Below are 19,644 nucleotides of genomic sequence, written 5' to 3' on the forward strand. Positions count from 1 at the left end.
TCTTAGTTCATCTACAATTGTATCCTACTTAGAAAAGGAATTCCTTGAAACTGTACTCCCTTCATGTTTCTCTGCGTATGTCAGAATGTATGCAGATCCTGTGTATCAAGTGATGTATTTATCCAGTTGATTTCACATTTAAAATGTTCATGTATCTCACAGTGTATGCCAAGACTACTTTTGAATGGAAACTCTGCTTTCACCCAAAGTTCAAAGTGCATCCATCAACACTGTTAAGATATATATTAGAGAGCTTTCAAAATATACCAGCTAAGTACATTGGGTAGATCATCTGCAAATTAACCTTTGTATTCAGCAAACTGTAGTAAAGATATTAGAAAATTAACCAGTGACACATTTTTCAATTGCCCTTCACTAGGACACCATTTTTATGTCTACAACATTTCAGGATAAATAATATGGCATTTCCATTCACTTGTTTCCAAGCCATGCTCACTTGGCTGCTCAGGCACCTCACCAAGCTGGCAGATTGGGAGCCCAGGTGTCATATGGGCTCTTGGGGGCAGCATAGTCCCCACAAGGGATGGTGCCAGCCCTCAGCAGGTGCCAGAGGGCAGGTAGCATTGCAGCTTGGCTGCCTCTCCCAACTCCATTGCATGCAGACGGATGGGCAGCGCAACGAGCTCCATGTGGCTGGAGGGAAGGTCCTGAAAAGCCAGACAGAGCTAACACTGAGGCCTTCTGGTGCATGCCCAGCATCATGGCTGCTTTTAATCACCCTCTGAAAATCTTTTCTATGTAGAAGTAGGCAGTACAGGCATAATTTCCTTCTATTCTGGTAACAGTTACCTGTGAGCACAGAAATGAGTCTATTTCACAACCAGCTTAAACCTCAGTCTTGCTTAAGAGGGCTCACTGCATCCCCGCAAACTCTGTGTGGTGTCAGGAAGAAGCACTATTGCAAGGTCCACTCTGCACAGTCACCACCCCTACTACTGCATGTGCCAGAGGTGATTCCTATGTGAGCTCTACTCTACTTTTAACCACTGTAGCCTTGGGAGTTCCACTAGAAAAAAAATAAAAATGGCAGGGGATGTTAAGAGATAGAGTAGTGCCTTCTAAATTGCGTATTCCATCAAATGAGGACAACAACCCAAACAACAGAAATGCTGTGATCAACATGCAGCAAATTTATGAGCACATTCTACAGTGTTGCTCTAACTTGATCTAACATGAAAACCAAAACCAATACAAAGTCAGTGATCAGTCTTCTCCCACGCAAATGAAACAGATGATGTTTGCACTGGTCAGAGTCTGCTGCTGGGCTCTCAACCAAAACTTCTGGCTTTTAAGTTCAAAGAATCATAAAATCATTTGATGTAGAAGGGATCATTAAAGACCACCTAGTCCATCTCCCCTGCAATGAACAGGGACACCCACAGCTTGATCAGGTGCTGCAAGCCCATGCAGCCTGACCTTAGATGTCCTTGGGGATGAAGCATCCACTACCTCAATGGGCAACCTGTGCCAGTGCCTCGCCAGCATTAATTTAAGAAACTCTTTCCTTATATCCAACCTAAATCTCCCCTCTCTTCATTTGAAACCATTTCCCCTTATCCTATCACAACAGTCCCTGCTCAAGAGTCTGTCCCTTCTTTGCTGTAATCTGCCCTCTAGCTACTGACAGGCTGCTCTCAGGTCTCCCCAGAACCTTTCCTCCTACATGCTACACCCCAGCTCTCAGCCTGTCTTTGCAGGGAGGTGTTCCATCCCTCGGATCATTTTTGCAACCCTCCTCTGGATGCACTCCAACAGCTCCATGTCTCTCCTGTGCTAAGCACTCTCCATGTGGATGCAGTGCTCCAGGTGAGGTCTCACAGTGCAGAGCAGAAGGGCAGATCCCCTCCCTTGCCTGAATGGCCACAGTGTTTTGGATGCACCCAGGACCTGATTGGCTTTCTGGGCTGCAAGGGCACAGCGCTGACTCATGTCCAGCTGCCATCCACCAGTACCCCAGGTCCTTTTTGGCAGGGCTGTGTTCTATCCTTATATCCTCCAGCTTGCATTGATAGTGGGGGTTGCCATGACCTCGGTGCCAGACCTCTGTTTTTCTCAATGCAACACCGAAGGAATCTGAACCTCTATATTCCTCAAGAAAAATACTCACTGAACTTGGGGTGAGTTGAAAGAGAAGGAACAGAGCTACCTCTATCATAGCTCAGTAGTAGAAGAGTCTCATCTGTAGAAGCTGGCAGAGGTAGAGATTCCTCTTAAGCAACCTGAAAGACTGCAGCAAAAATCCAATCTAATCAGGACCCCTATCTTTAAAGCGGAAACCTTAAAAAATTGACATAATGTAACAAATTGTTTCAAAGCATTACTACAGACCTCCATGCTAAATTCCCACATTCTTAGCAGTTTGTAAAAATGTTTAATTTATGTTTATGTATTCTTATTCAAAATGTTAGTTAACAGCCTGTAGGGACCTGGTAATAGGATCCTTTTTTCTTTTTTATGTTTATTAGCTACATTAATGACTGTTTCTGCAATTCTGCTACAAAGGCTTGTGTTAATGAACGTCAATTAATTCTGAAATGATTTTAAACAAAGGGTGATGAGAATAACCAATCAACCATGACAATGTAAAGAGCAAGCAAGCTGCTGTGACCTAATTTTTCTTTGTTGAGTCTTTACTGTCAGAGTGCACTGTAATTCTTCAAGAACACCTATGGATTTTACATATACCCACTACAATATAGTATATACTACATCATTATATACTTTCAGAAATGCTCTGTTCCTTTCCAGCATGAGAAATCACTATGTTTAAACTACAGATTTCATAATACTGAGTTACAAATGTCAAAAACCTCAGAGGTCAGGCATATCTCCACATTAGAAAGATCTTAACAATTTCAGCCTCTTAACTTTTAAGACATGAGAGCTGGCTCAAGCAGCTGGAACATGTGGCCTTCCAGACAGAAATACAATGAAGAACCATCCCTCTGGTTCACACTGTTTATTTAGAGATATAATAGCCACCAACCTACCTATTTATTCATTTATTTATTTAATTTCCATAGCAAATACATCTTTTAGGCACTTAGTTCACTTCATAGGAACCCGAGTCTAAAAATTCCTTGAAAGCGGGAACAAGTTGAGCAATTACACTCCTGAAATAACACACGTATGTGTCAAATCTGACCTAAAAAGTAAATAGACCATGGAGGCAGATATGACTTTTATGTGTTTATTGAATGAACAAGCATTCAAAAAGTCATCCAACACTATTCTATTCACTAAATTTAAACAAACTGAACTGAAATTGAGAAAAGCTATTTGTGTTTTTGCCAAGGATTCACATATTGAGTATGTGCTTCTAGGACAACGGTATTTTTCATAACAAAAGCTGTATACTTTAAATCCCTATATATCACAGGTTGTCTAAAAAGACCAAATTCCACCATTTCTTTCATTAATGGGCATATATCAGGAAATGGGTCTCGCTTATCCATTGTCATTTAGCTGGGACAGCACATTAAGTGGTATTTTAGCCCAACACACTAAGTGGCATTAACTTTGTCACCCAAGAAAATATCATGTTTTCAAGGAGGCATCTGTTCTTTCCATCACCTTACTCTGGAAGAAGAGGAGGGAAACATATAGGAACTATACATGAGGTTCTACTATCATAACAGGAAGGATTCCCCAGGTGTCCACTAACCTGATTCAAATCCAACCCTGAGGTCAGCATTTTGCCTCCTGTTTTCAAGAGGAGATGCTCTTGGTTCACTGCAGGGATGCCTTTCATCCCTCAGAGAAGCACAGCTGAAGAAACTTATTTGTAAAGAGAGTGCAAGAAAAGAATGAGACAAGAAGCTCAAGCACAAAAATCCTTTTGTTCAGTTCTCTACATGCAATATAGACACTTAAACAGTATGAAAAACATTTCTGAAAAACCAAGAGCAAAGGGTTGTATCAATTTTACCAAAAGAAACTTGTATTTATCACAACAGGTTTCAATTGAGTAAAGGCAGAGAGCAGGGTCCACAGTGCCACAGAGTCAAATGCAATGTTCTCTAGTGCCTGCATGAATTACCTACTGAGGCCACGTTTAGAAGAGAGAGACCCATTTCAACCTCCTTTCTTCAAACACTGTGCATGCAGTCTGCTGATCCTTTCCTATGGTGCCAACTGAGCCATGAGTAGCACTCCTACCTCAAACAACCAATTGGAACTACTGGACTTCCACCACTTTGACAGAAACATTTATAAGAAGAGTTTGGTCACTTGATGTGGGGAGATTGATAGTCACAGTACCAGTGTTCAGCAAGCAGGATTTCTAGCATCCATTTACTGAAGCCACTTCATATTGTTGATGACTGATTCATATTCATAATGATCAAAGATTTGCATTAACATCTAGCCCTCTACAAAGGGTTTATTACTGAAATGCCAATTCAACTATAGCTGTAATGATCCTACTTTATAATGCACACATTTCAAGCACTTATGCAAATGGTATAAAAAACCAAGCAGTTATATTTCGCTTCTAACATAAAATGAATGTGTCATCACACCCTATCAAGCAATCACATCAAATGGTGATGTGATAAGGAATTTTGCTGTTATGATACAAAAGAAGGAACTTGGGGAGAAAAGGTGCAGTACTAAAGCAGCGATAGGCTACACCACCTAACATTCACCAATCTGGAGCCTCGTTCAGTTTTGAGAAAGTCAAACAGAAACATGAAAGATAAAGTGACATATTATTTCTCTTTTTCTTTCCTTTCTTAATATTAAATGGAGGGTCTCAAATTTACCATGTATTTCAACCAGAAAAGCTGCTGTGTGAAATAACAGATATTTCAATCATAAAGCACTTTTATTTTCAAACCCCTGGACTCCAGGCTTTTCATCATCATATTGCTGTATACACTGTACCACTAACAACATAATATACAAAAAGGACAAAATGTCAGCCCTTGATGGAAATGAACTCACCACCCTTTGATGGAGTTCAGCATTCAACAATCAGACCTTACTTAATTTAAACGTGTTAGATCGCCAGTCTATTATTCCTCCAGCTTTTCATAATGATTTCTAACATTGGCCAGACTTCATACACCTGGCTGAAAATGTTTCTTTTTAAGAAATGCAAAAGCCAACCAATATGTAAACCTAATAATTAAATTACATTTAGCTGCTGGCCACTGTTATTCTGCAATACTTTTCCACTGAGGGAGCTACAGTGATCTGATTTAAACAGTAATTTAGCAGAACACTTTTCATTGCCTGTGACTGTTGTGCAGAGTAAATAGGTTCACACCAGATTTGACTCTAATTTGGGTTTTAGAACAGTTAATTTGAACTTGAGCACCTATGGAAGAGCTGTTAACAAGAAGTGTCTGCACAGTGGAATCCTTTTCGTAGCTGTGCTATTTAAATCCAGCACCCAGAGCTCCTTATATATATACAGAATATACTTTCCTGCAAGCCATTTGAAATGTTGTGGGTGGCAGAACACAACTTACCAGATATTAAACAATGTCAAAGGAAAATAAAATGGATGTATGTGTTGGGATTCTTGCTACATGTGTGCCAAGCAGAAATAAAGACACAGATATCTTGAGACTTAATTGCCCTAAGATCAAATGTACCTCTGTCCTTTACCATGATAATTGGGTGCTTAAGCAAAAGTTCCCGAGTTACCAAAAATACCATGCAAATATCTAAAGTCTGAATTTCATCACCATTAGCTATTACACTAATAGCACAAATGTCTTAAATCTTAATATTCTGGCTCATTACCTTAGATAAAAGGCCATTAATAAAAAAGGCGTGTTTTAGCTACCAACAGAATTTTTGAAGGTCTTTGTTTTGCTTTAAAACAGTGTCTCTCTTATGGTATTAGTGGTTAGCACAGGAACTAAATCATAATAATATTATGATTAATAAAGATAATACTGCATAACAATGTAAATTCTGCTAGGACTTTGGCTCAGACAGCATTTAGCTTAATTTTACTCTATCATAAATCAAGCCTGTTAAGCTCTATTTGTATCCGGCTGGTAAGCAAATATTTCTTTCTACCAAAATTATAATGAGTATAGATGCAGCTGTAGGAAATCTGCTTTGGATTTGTTGGCTTTCTAACATGCATCAAAAACAAATTATTCTAAGACAGATCAGAAGTTGGTCTGGTAAGTGACAATATTGCCTTAAGAAAAAAAAAGTAAACAGAATAACACTCAACAACCAAGACAATCCAGTGGTCCTGGGTACACTCCTGATATCTCAGCATCTCACTAGGAGTCTCCTACCATATCCAGTGCCCAAAGTGAACAGGAACAGTGGTATGGCAGAGATTGTTCAGCAGAAATCATGCAAACAAACTATCAGAAAGAGGAGACCACTGGGACAATGCTATACAGATGTCAGTTTAAGATTAGTTTCTTGATACACAGTGAGATCAGAGTCAGGACCTGCAGTTCAAACACAAAAGTCAAGTGCATATGGTTTCGAAAAGAAAACAACCTTGATTCCAATGGAGTTAGGGTAAATTCAGTCATCGTTAGAGCACCAGTAACAGACTGTCACCACTCCAAACTCTGTGCAGTTAATTTTTTGTTGTTGTTTTTCTTTGTTTGTTCCTTTTGTGTGTGAGGGGAGAGGGAGTATTTTGTTGGTGCTTTTAAAGAACAAAGGAAGAAGCAGTCAACGTTTGCCCAGAGTTGTTCTTGAGCAACTGGTAATAAAAATGCATTTAAGACATACATCCTAAACGCATCATTAACTCAATTTTGTTTGAATATTGCCTCTTTGTATCTTCTGTTGAATTATGAACTGTTTTTAGGTTCAGATGTATTTAAAATAATTAGTGATAGCAACTCTAATATTTTACTTTCAATCAAAATGTGTTCCTTACTGTTCTTCCTGCATAGTTGTTCATTTCCCTCAGACATAAGCAAGGTGTAGACAGATACATTGTTTATTTACAACCCCGGTGACAGTTAATGTGGCAGATGCTCCTACAACGTTTGACAGATAAAATGAGTTATTTACAGAATCTGGGTTTATTTATTTATGAACACTGAAACAGAGGTAGTATTTGCAAAGTTCCCCATTTACTTTCCCAGGAGCTTGTTTCAGTGCTAGTTGTGGTGTTTTGAAGTGCTGCATAAGAGGACATCACAAACACTGAGTCCAGCCTGTCATTAATGCATTCATCATCATTTTGACATAATGACTTATATTGTTGTCACTTAAAGCTACATATGCAAAACTACGTGACGTGTGGTGGAGCACTCTCTGTTTATTTATCCTTTTTCCCAACAGCCTCCTTTGCTGCATTTCCCATCTTTGGAATCATTCAGAACTACCCCTCAGAACGCTGCAGACAATGTCAGTAGCAGTGACTGCAGCTCAACGCCTTGCCTCTAACCCTGCTAGTGCTGAAGCACAGCACTTGTGCAAACATGTTATGCAAGATGCCCAGTGTCAAAGGTAATCCCCAAGGAGACTTGCATAACTGCCATGCACAGAAATGCCAGTATTGTCTTTTTTAAAAAAAAAAAAAAAAAACAACAAAAAACAGAGATGAACAAAAAAGCTGAATGAAACCCTATGCAATGTGTCAACTATGTTTTTTCCAAAGGCAATCACAATTGAGCTGTGTGCACATTCTGCCTGCTTTTCAAATGGCTTGACTACACACCCTTTATGGTGCCTGTTTTTATGCACACGTACAATCCCTTACCATAGCTATCCGGGCCTCAGAACATTTGGAACCCTTTCAAAGACTATTTGTGCTGTCTATTGTGGGCAGACCTGAGTTTTCTCAGCTTGTGCTTCAGGCTTGAAAAAAAGAGTGTAAACCCAGTCTGGAGCTCTCAGCAGATTATTAGGTCAGGCACAGAGCTGTGGCAAATGCAGTCCTGTGGCTTATTTTCTTCCCCCTCAGTGCAGACAGAAAGCAATCACTCATGAAGGAAAGTTCTGTTCCAAAATATCTGCCATGTTCTTTGACCACAGGACACTATATCCAAGGTAAGGCTTTGCTGCAAGAATGTGGGATTACAACAATCCCTATGCAAAGTCCAGCCATGACCACCATGAAAACACATGAAAAATGGTGGGAGAACACATCTGAATACCTCTGTCACATGCACACAGAAGTATATAAGCTTCAGTAATACATGTGTGTTATAATCATTTTAAGGTTTAAGAGCAGCTTGCTAACTCAAAGCTTCCTAACAGAAGATGACTGATTGTTTCTCAGGTACCAAGCAGCTGCTGGAATGTTCAGGCACTGCTGTGACAGGAGTACAGGCTGTGCTGCTATCACAGCCACAGCTATTTGCAGTGTGCATCTGATGGCACACAAGGGGCAACAGGAGTCATGCAAGAGTCTTCAAGTGGATATATCATTGTATCTAAGAACCTATTACTGCTGTCACTGCTTCTCCCTGTGAATGGTGTGAACTAGTCACAAAAAGAGGCTGAAGCAGTTGGGAATTTGGCCAGATGAACATCTCCCTGGTTTCCCCTGTAACCAAGTGGGCACTCCTGCAGCTGCCTCCGTCAGGGCAGCCAAAGTTCAGCATCCTAAGCCTGTGTGAATACCTGCCCTGCTCTTTTCTTGCACTTTTCCTTTTCTCACCCTTATTTTTCCATCATGTCCACTAAAGCATGCACTGACATGTTCACTATTCTGTTCTACTATCTGGTGGCTGCAGTACATCCCTGTTTCTCCTCCAGTCTCAGTAACACAGCTTGGCTCCATGGGTAACAACCCAATCTTTTTAATTCCTTCTCTGCCTGCCTGGCCTCCCTCCACTGCCTTTGGGATATGGCATCTTTCTGAAAAGCTCTGTCCTGCCTCTAATGTTGGTACAGGTGAACGTTCTCTGGCTCTCAAACCCTTCCCTCTCCTCATAGCACTTCGCATGACTGGTGGAAGAAGAAGTGCTTGGAACCCTGTGATACCAGCAATGTGGGCACAGCCAGTTTTATTTGTATTTGAGAGGAACCAAGTGTGAGTAGCTGTGAGAACAAAGAGACATTTAAGAAGTAATTATATGAGCCCATTCAGCAAGAGGCAACAAAGCAATGCCAGTACTGAGCAGAACAGAGAGCATTCAGCTGAAAACCAACTCCCTTGGGTCTCACTTCTGGAGGGAGAACTAGAAACAACAGTTGTTAGGGCTTGTGATACTTGTCAGTATTCAGGGCCAAAATCAGAAACCAGATGTGGTGAAGCCCTTCATGTGGCTTTATGTCACAGGAAAGGAGGCAAAAAAAAACAAGTAATTCCTTTCCACTTTCATCACTTGCGATCTATTGTGAAACGACAGTGCTGTGCCAAGAAAAGTCTCTTTGGCCTCTGTTACTGCAAGTGAGTATATAGATCTAAGGGGCCATATCACTGCCTGTGTTCTACACATACATTATTTTACACATCTATTTATAAAGATGCACAGAGAAAACAAATGTATATCACTGACAGAAAAATCTGTATAGCCTGCAAAAGCTCAAGTTCACAAGCACAGTGCAATAGCCTGCTTTACTTCCAGTACTTTGAAAAGTTCAAACCCACAGAAAGAGACGAGATCTTCAAGAACTCCACCATAAAAAGGCTTCATTCTGGAGAAGTCCTGACATAGACTTTAACCTCCAGGGAGAGGTTGATAGCACACCCTCAGACTGCATAGTTTAGTCATTCCCTGAGTCCTCTGCCACAGCCTCACACTTTTTACTGACTGAATTGTCTTCAGCTCAGACTCTGAGTGCTGGTAGAAGCAGTCCAGTTTCCCTTCCTGCACCAGCTGCCCCATGCCAGCTGCATGCTTGGGACACCCACAAAAGCACACCCACCACACTACAGTGCCGCAGAACCTCTCTTCCTCTCCCCTCCCTACCATTTCAGCAAAATACCACAAATAATCCTGGAGAGTGCTAAGCAAATAGTCCCTCCATTGCACACAGGCTTGCTACTATAAGGGAGTTGTGCTGAAGTAAACTTTTTATTAAGGGCATGCCACAGAGATAGCATCTTTTCTTTCTGCCTTTGGCTATTGACTTCAAGCCTGGAAATTCCACCCAGTAAGGATTTCTGACAGCACCAAACTCCAAGGGTAGCTTACAGTAAAGTACTGTACTGTATTTCAATAGTTTAAAATCCCACGCACTGCAATCACAGCATTACTCATCATACAGGGCTCCATGTTAGATCATACAAAGTCAGGATCCCAAGTAAACTTGTCCTCGTTAAAGTACAATCCTTACAAGAGATTGTCTGGGAACAGTATTTCCTATATATGTGACACAAATAGCCTTTTCTTCAGCATCAGAGCTGTACCTCTTCTTATTCTAGCTATTTGTTCTTGAACAAGCATATTTACTGTATCTAATGAAAGGGGAAATCCCTCAGTCCCTCTCCCTATTCTTGTCTTTGTTCCCTTCTGTCCTGTAGTGACCTGACATGTGCTTCACCCTAGAAACTGAAATGCAGCCAGGAGTTGTAGATAATTGTTCTGGGCACCCACTACTGAAAGAACATGTGGATTTTTTATGGAAAATCTCCCATACGAGACTGTGAGAATCAGCTCCCTTTTAACTTATGAAGTTACCTCCATCCCTTACAGGCATGTACCCTTCTCCAAAAGCCTGATTTCAGCTGTCCCTGTGGAGATGCAGCCAGTAGTGAGGAGGAAGCAGTTTTTTTTCTGTTCTCGCCATCTGCTCACATAGGTGTTTTCACTTCCTGCATGGAAGCTACAGAGGTTCACCATGCTTGTTCACCCTTTCTATAATACTGTTAATGTTTGGGCAATTTGCGCTGGGTCACCAGTCTCTGTGCCAGAGCATTGAGCTGTATCCTCACCTGTAAGAGGCATGGCACAACGGCTGATCTGCAGAGATCTGTAGGGGAGAAGAGGTGAGGGAAGCAGCAGCATGGTTAGCCCAGCTTCTGATCATGTGCTAGACATCCCTGCAGAGCCTCTCTCCTTTCAGTCAGAAATAAAGAGAAGAGACTGCTCCACAGAGCGAAGCAAAGAATACCAGCTGGACAGTTGTTGATGTGTTTCCAAAGGTTGATCCTAAGCTAGAAATGTATCTCTTTTTTAGACTTGCTCGCTCCCAGCTCTTGTAATAGCAGTCAATAGTGAGATGACATTCCTGGTTATTTGAAATCTGGTTGCTTATCTGAAGTCTCCTTTTATAGCTAAAATGTTGGTTCTGAAAAGATGGGAGAAGAAGCATGAGTAAACAGGCCATCTCTCAAGAGCTCTGATATTTGGGATTAGAGAGAGACTTATGAAATGTAAAAAACTGATAAAAACGGGGGAAAAAAAACACCACAGTATTATCAAAGTAAATCAAATATATTCAGTACATCAACATGTATTTAAAAACTGTAGCAAACAAGTTTCCTGATGAAATGCAGGTGCAGTTACATCTTAACATAATGTGCTTACAAAAACTGCATTTGCAAATTGCAATTTTTCTTCCCCTCTGAAGAGCAATAATTCTCTAAATCCCTGTTACGCCCCACCTTGCTACTCTCCCTAAGTCTTATTCAGACCCATAATTTATGGTCCCATTTTGCTTTTTCTATTCACAATCAGAAAACCCTAGTTCTCATGCAGAGTCTCTCACACAGCAATGACAACATAAAAGGACAAGACAGGTGTAATCTGGCTGTATTTTAGCATCACCTTTGTGTCCCTTAGAGAAAGGTCTACTCCTCAGCTTGCTTTACTTTGTATACTATAGTACAGCAGATCAGGTACTTCACGTTTCAAGGAACTGGCAAGAGCTGACTTATCACTGCACTGAAGGGGAGGAGCATTAGTAGTTATAAGTACAGATTTTCTAGGATTTAAACATATTTCCTCATATGCACAGGCACAAATTCTTTGAATGCAGGCCTACCTCCCTTGCAGACTGCACAGTTACTAACTTTCTACCTGGTAGAAGAGGAAATAACTTATGACAGTGAAGAAACATCAGCCATTGGCACAGACAGTGCACACTCCCTCACTGGCTCCTTGTTACTCCACAGAATTTCATAGGAAACTTCAATAGTTTGCTTTCAAAACAAAGTCCTGCAATCTTGATTCCCATATTAGGATTTGCAAAACATTTGTGGTTCGTGACAACGCAGTGTGTGGACCATTCCATGATACCGCATTAACTGCTGAACTTTGTGGTCATGGCATTGTGAAGTAAATGATGTATTTGCTAGGATCACTGCTTTGAATTAAAATCACTTTCTAATATTTCCATAGCTAACTTTGTGCCATATTTCATCTCAATACGTAAACACATGTGTTGGTAAGAAGATGTGATGGATCCCTTTTACTTCCCAGTGCAAAATAATCTGTGCCATTTTACTTTACAAGGAAGCTCTATACAGAAGCTACTCCTGAATACAAGGTGAATAATATCATCATAGAATGGCCTGGGTTGAAAAGGACCACAGTGATCATGTGGTTTCAACTCCCCAGCTACATGCAGGATCATCAGCAACTAGACCAGGCTGCCCAGAGCCACATCCAGCCTGGCCTTGAATGCCTCCAGGGATGGGGCATCCACAGCCTCCTTGAGCAACCTGTTCCAGTGCATCAACACCTTCTGAGTGAAAAACGTCCTCTTAATATCTAACCTAAACCTCCCCTGTCTTAGTTTAAAACCATTCCCCCTTGTCCTATCACTATCCACCCTCGTAAACAGTCATTCCCCCTCCTGTTTATATGCTCCCTTTAAGTATTGGAAGGCCATAATGGGGTCTCCCCAGAGCCTTCTCCAAGCAAAACAAGCCCAGTTCTCTCAACCTTTCTTCATAGAAGAGGTGCTCCAGCCCTCTGATCATCTTAGAGGCCCTCCTCTGTACCCATTCCAAGAGCTCCATGTCTTTCTTGTCCTAGGGGCCTCAGGCCTGGATATAGGACTCATGATGGGGCCTCCCCCCTGAGTAGAGGGGAACAATCGCCTCCCTTTCCCTGCTGTCTGCTCCTCTTTTAATGCAGCCCAGAACTCAGTTGGCCTTCCAGGCTGGAAGCGCATGTTAAACATATTCAAGCAACAATAGCATATGGTAGTAGAAATCATATATATTTTTTCAGATATTTTTAGCATCTGATTGCATAGAAGTTATGGTTGTTTTTGTTTTTTTTTTTTGTATCAAAAAGGATAAAACCCCACAGATGCAGGCTGCTGCCCAGGATATACAGCCTTCAGTCAGCACTAGCTCTAATAAATAAAATCCAAACCCTAACTCCTGGAAGTACCCTGAAGTAGTTTATGGTTGCTTACACTTACAAAGGGTACATGTTAGTGCTTTACAAATTATTTTAATTATTTAAGAAATCATTGTTTCAACAGCTATGTTTAATATACAGGCAAAAGTAAATAGGTGCCTGGATGTTTACAATAGCAGAACTAATTGCCAGCTTCACTTGTGCATTTAAGAGTCACAGCTTGCAGCTTGGTGAAATACAACACAGTGAGTTTACACATCTGGGGATATAACAATGGGAAACGATTCCAAGGAAACGTGCAAGGGAAAGCAGAATGTATTAAATGAAATATGTTTAGACTGGCAGCATTAATCGGCAATATCAATGGGGATTGAGTCTCACCTATGGAGACTGACTCTCAGATATCTTTGCAAATCCAAACAAAAACAAATCCACCAGACTGTAAAACCACTGAATCTGTGTTGCCTTGCTTCTTCCTCCCTCTGCTCTCAAAACCCTTTATTTGCACTCCCTGTTATTTTATAAATGGACACCTGAACAGCAATCACAGACAAACTTAAAATCAGTATCTGCCTGCTTCTCTAGCTCCCTGAACTGCATTTGCACAAAATCATTTCAGCCACCGTGACTGAAGGAGATGAAACTTCAGGAAACCTCTTGGAGGCTGTTCCTGCTTATTGCGTTTTAATAGAACAGAGAGGTTGCTGCCTCTGCTTCCTGCTGCCACAAGAGCAGAGGGAATGTTCCTGCCCCTGGGCCAGAACCACCAGATTGTCCTAGGGGCCCACTGGGAGATGGGCAGATAGGAGATCAACAATGTTGCCACAGATAACTTTGCTTGCCTCATGTGTGCTAACCTACTTATAAGGGTGAACACATCCATTTGTCCGGCCACATTTGCATACTTAACTAAATTTACGCCATTTTTGCTGCTCTCAAGACACAGTGTGGGAACAGGAAAAAAACACATTGCTTTGACCCAGCAGCAGTAAAGGTAAAAATGAATTTTGCCTACTTGCAATAGGAGACCTATTGCTGGTACTTGCTACATCCTTGGGATTTTCAAAGAGGAAATTTTAAAACTTCCTTTGGCATGAGATGAAGCTCAGCATTTTTATACTGTTTTCTCTTAAGTGAGGGAATGACTTCATGTTTCTTTTAAAATGGGAAATGACATTTCTCTGCCACTATGGAAGTCTGTTTTAGATTGTTTTACTTCACAAGTTTTAAATGCACGTTGCCACGGTATTTCATAGGAGTGTATTTACATCTACCTTCCTAAAACACAGTGTATTATGTTGCAATTAAAGGCCCACAAACTCAATCTGATATCTCTTCACTAATTTATTCCCAAGCCAATATGCATTTTAGTGTTCTAAACCATCGCTAATTAACACATGGAAATATTTTAACATGGATTTTGATTAATTCCATTTAACAGTCTAACCAGTGCTAAAACATATGTGGTATGTCATTTCTTTCTTTTGAGGAAGGCATTGGCATTAAATCTTTCAATCTTCCTGGGCACCAAATGCTAATTTCAGGAAGATTAAATAACAGACTGCAGCTACAATTTCCTTGCGTTACTTCCCAGAAAGTCAAATGAACATATTTATGTGGGAGGAATTTCTTTGCTGTACAAGCCAAAAAAAAAAAGCCTTCCTCCCCCCCCCCCCCCCCCCCCCCCCAGGTTACTAATACACTAACAATCACTTGCTAATTAAATAACTTTAACCCCTATCTACAGTTCATGGAAAGATGCCAACTTATACATTCAACTTTCACTTTTTTTTTTTTTTTTAATTCCCCTTAATTAAAGTATGCCCACATGATGTTTTCACCTGCAGCTCCAAGTTTTCCATACTTGAATCAGAGACAAGTAGCTTGCAGTGTGGTGACTATGGTCATAAAGCCAGAAATGCTCATATATGGCCCTCTTCTGATTTTCACACTTTAAAGGTATGCTATAAACATGGTTCACATGGTACTGTTCTAGTGGTTTCAAGCCTAGTATAATTCCGCATGTCAATGGACTTAGGATACAAAATACCCAGAGGTATGCATACGGATATCTTATGCATGTAGAATTAGAAAATACAGTAGGAGGCTGCTGCCTTCCGGATCATGAGCTAATTGCTTGCATACTGCATACAGCTTTTCATAAGATGTACTTCAATGAGCTTACTTAAGAGAAGTTAAGCACTTCTGCTCTAAGGATTCCCACCAGAAATCCAACCACACCTCAGAACTGTAGTTCCTCTTCCCCCTATGGTGAGTCCAGTTTCCATGTTCTCACTTGACCGTTCATCTCTGCTTACTACTGAAGCTGAAGCAAAAGCTCACTGTACATTAAGATCATGCCCATAGTTTTTTCAAGCCTACCACATCTCTGTTGTATAGCAAGATGTTTTTCTTCAACTTTCTCTAGTCTTCTTTTTTTTTTTACCTTTTGCAACAGACTTTGTAAATTGTTACTCAGCCCAACAATATATGGTGCTATTCCTAATGCATTATCTTTCAGTAGCTATGTCAGTCTCAGTACCACATCATCTGAAACACTGGTTTCTGTTTGGTTTTTCTATTACCTCTATAAAATCCAATCACATTTTTTGCACCATTTGGGTGCCTAGATTCCTGACATTTGCACAAGAGCATTCCAGTTGTTTCTTACCAGTCAAGGCTTACCAGAGGAAGCAAAGTCCCATTTTCAATTTTACTACCATTTTCATCAGTATTAGAGATTCGTCTCAGTCTGTATTTGTGCCCACTGACTTTCCTGTATTTCCTTTATATCTCTTTTTATATTTATATATATATATATATTTAGTGAGTGATCCTGGGAGAAACTGTAGATATTAGCAAGAAATTCCTTGCTCAAGGAACTGAGGGTGTCCAGAGACACCCTATGTTCAGTCCCAGTGAAGATTCATGACAGCAGCAGACTGCCTTGTCAGAACTTTAAAATAAACAACAACCAAAAAGTGACTTCAGTGTTCTCAAACTGCTTAAAACATTGACTCCTGCGCTCTCCACAAAGAAAGGAACGGAAAAAATTATGAAAAAAAATACAACAAAAACTCTAAAAGTTATGATTGGAAAGAGCAATGGCTCTTCCCCTAGCTGTGTGTTACTTTAAAGGTTTGAGTCAGATAAAATAATATTTAACTTAGCTCGTGGTAAAGTTTACAAATGGCTATTCATTCTAGCATAGAAAGCCAAATGCCAGTACATAAAAATCTGCCAATCTTGTTTCCCATGAAAACATGTGCTGTTCCACTGAGGGCTGATCACAGCCTGAGTGAAAGCATATATCTGAAAACTCAAGTTCCTTCTGTTACATGAAGGCTTTTTGTTTTACAGTTTGCGCAGACATTAGTTACAAAAGCATGTCACGTTGCACAAAAGTATTAATAAATATGTGCAAAGGCTCCAACTTTGTTGCACCTGCTGGACTGGTCCTAGAAGAACGCTTAGTTGGTTGACAACAACATGGAGTATCATATATTTGCAATGCAGATGGATGAAAACAAGAGGCTGAAAAATAAGCTCTATCAATTTCAGGTCATCATTCAGAAAGTGCACGGACAGTCCACATTAAGAAAATATCACAACACTTGATGATGCACCTGTATGGTTTGGTATGTTTTCTGTAAATTAATGGGAGGAAGAAAAGAGATGCAGTTTGGAAATGTATACTTGCTCCACGCTTTTTAAAGCCAAAATCTGAAAAACACTCTTCTAAAAGTGGGAAGTAAATATCAGAAACATCCTGATATTCAGTCAGATACACCAAAATACTGAGGACCACACAGAGGGGGAAGAGCATTGATTGTTTAAAGATTTCTGACTTCTATAAATTAAGAAATTCATTGAATTAAACTGGCTATGAGTTTGAGAAATACCAACAAAGTGACATGCCAAATCTATTAGAGGAGCCATGAAAACACCCTGCAAGACACCCCAAGTCAGTAAATTATGCCTCTTCATCTTTGCTCAAGCAAAACCAATTCTACTGCTGCTCTCACCAAAGTCTTTAAGGTCATTTCACTTTGTAAGATTTCATATCAAACCATTTGAATACTAGCTTTTCTTTTAATTAAATCAGGCCAATAACAGGACACTTAGAAGCAGTTGCATTGGCATTGAGGAACATAATAAAGGTTAAAAAAAAAGCAAAACAATTTGATAATCTTCCCTTCTCTGAACTAAATTTACACAGTCAGTTCTCTTAACCATACCTAACTTTAAGAGCCCTGTTCTGCAGGTTCTGAGATAAAGTGCAAAGTTCCCATTGGTCATGAAGGTTAAAAATGAGGCCCTAAATATGATTATTTTTATTTTAATATTAGATTTAAAATTTGCAGGCTGTCCTCCCACTATTTCTGCAGAATAGATTTCCCAGCAATTGTCCAAACAACTGGACAGTAGCCTTCGAGAGGCCATAATAAGAGGTCTTCAGTCGAGTGGTGTCATATGGTCTTCATTTAGAAGTATCACAAGAACATTACTTCTCACAGTACTTACAAATGAAAAACATATGTCCTTAACCTGTAATACTGCAAGAAATACTGCTCTTTGGGTTAGTTTTTGGCCTCAGACTTTTGAAATATGAACCAAGTAAAGGGATTTCAGCTTAATGTTTGATTCAGTCCATTCTTCAGAGCTAAAAGATTGGTGAATGGATAAAGCTCATATTTGTAAGAAGCAATTTGCCCACAACCATGGTAATGCACTGTAGTTGGAAACATGAAGCACGTATATCAGAAGCGTGTGGGGATAGTTAATTAAAGACATCTACTTTCCATTTAATTAAAAAAAAGGGGGGAGGGGGATATTAAACTGGCTCTGATTCCTATAAAGAGTTTTATAACGAATATATGGGTCCCTTGCATTTAGTATTTAGGCTCAATCAATATGGTTATCTATCTGTCAATTTTTCCTCCTCTTTAATGCAGAAAGAGAGGTCTTTTTTACAGCCAGCTCAGAAAGTACTAAGCTAATCAATACACACAGAGATAACAGAATGATTTGAAACAAGTAACTGAAGCTTATCACTTTGCAGTATACTGAGCCCACCAAAACATTTTTCTGGAAGTAAAGTGAAAACAAAGCTTCTTCACTTTTTATTACGTAAGTGGGTGGTGACACAGATGTAGGCCTTTTGTATTTGTTCCTAGTTTTGTATTTTTGGGAACATTTGGTATATCTGCATTTGTTAATGTGTGGGAATGTGAATCCAATTTCTCAGTGAGATTTAAAAACTCTGCCTAGAGAATCAAACATTCTCTTAGTTGCCCTTGATTTCCTGTCCCTAAACATTTATTGGAAATCTATGCATTGTTCTGGAGAGCCATGCACAAGATTTTTCAGGAAGAAACCTTCTGCTGTTCCCACAGGCCTTAAAACTCATTATTCCATACTCTCAGAAATTTGTGTTTCAACCCCAAGTTGAAAAGTACAGGTTTTCCTTTCAGCTGTCTCCTACTGAGTTAGTTGAATTGAAACAGTTTGTAAGCACTGGGTTCCTAGAGGTTGAAATATACATATAAGTATCAAGATTCTGGATTCTAACACAGCAGAGAGATTTTCAAAAGTTAGCATGGTCCCTCGCCTCTGCCTTTTTGAAGAACCGCATATAGGATTTAGCTATGAAATTCTCCTTGACTGGTAAGTTACAGTTGTCCACCATACAGTGGGTAGAATTCTACATAATTCAAAAAACTTTTTGTGGATAACCCTGGTTTGCTTCAATTTAACAAACATTCAATGCAATCTCAGAAGTAATATTTGCATGTGTACAGGGTATAGAATAATAAGAAAGGAACATGAAATAAGGTATATGGCTGGGTGTGCAAGTGCTGCTGCCACTACCAGTCCAGTAAGTTAGCAAGAACTTACCAGGAATATTTACAAGGTCAGAAATCACTAAACCACAGACCACTGCATTGTGGAAACATGCCAGCAATGAGGCATTAACAACTGAGTCCATTCCAGAGGAGCTGAAAGATGGATGGGTAAATCTGAGGGCAGAATTGGGCCCAGTGAATGAGAAAAGATTGTTAGAGCGACACCTTGAGTGACACAAATTACGTTACAAAATTGATCACTTCCTTATATATGGCAGGAGGCTTCCAGGGCACTCAACATCCTATTCCATTAAGCTGTGATAAATGAGACCATATTTCCACATCACACTGAACTCATTTTTTAAATGTGCTTCTTCAAATATTTGGTTACTTAACCCCCTCCTTAAGATATCAAAAACAGTCTTTCTTTCCTATCCGTTGCAGATATTAAGAGGTGTCCTCACCATAGGGCCTACACCTAGGAGTTTGTTTTCTCCACAGAACTCCTCAATTTTTGATAACACAAAATTTTGAGAAAATCACTGAAAAAGGTTTGGTTTGCATTCTCAATG

At 40.0% G+C, this 19,644-nt stretch overlaps 1 protein-coding gene across 3 annotated transcripts in view; it reads right to left on the reverse strand.

The window, feature by feature from the left end:
• The window catches only part of AFF2 (ALF transcription elongation factor 2), a 327,396-nt gene that overhangs the window by 215,406 nt on the left and 92,346 nt on the right, over nucleotides 1–19,644 (reverse strand). The gene's annotated exons all lie outside the window — the stretch shown is intronic.

The sequence above is a fragment of the Coturnix japonica genome, chromosome 4, assembly GCF_054131305.1.
Source record: "Coturnix japonica strain WE chromosome 4, WE-NBRP24, whole genome shotgun sequence".
In the NCBI taxonomy this organism is placed as follows: domain Eukaryota; kingdom Metazoa; phylum Chordata; class Aves; order Galliformes; family Phasianidae; genus Coturnix; species Coturnix japonica.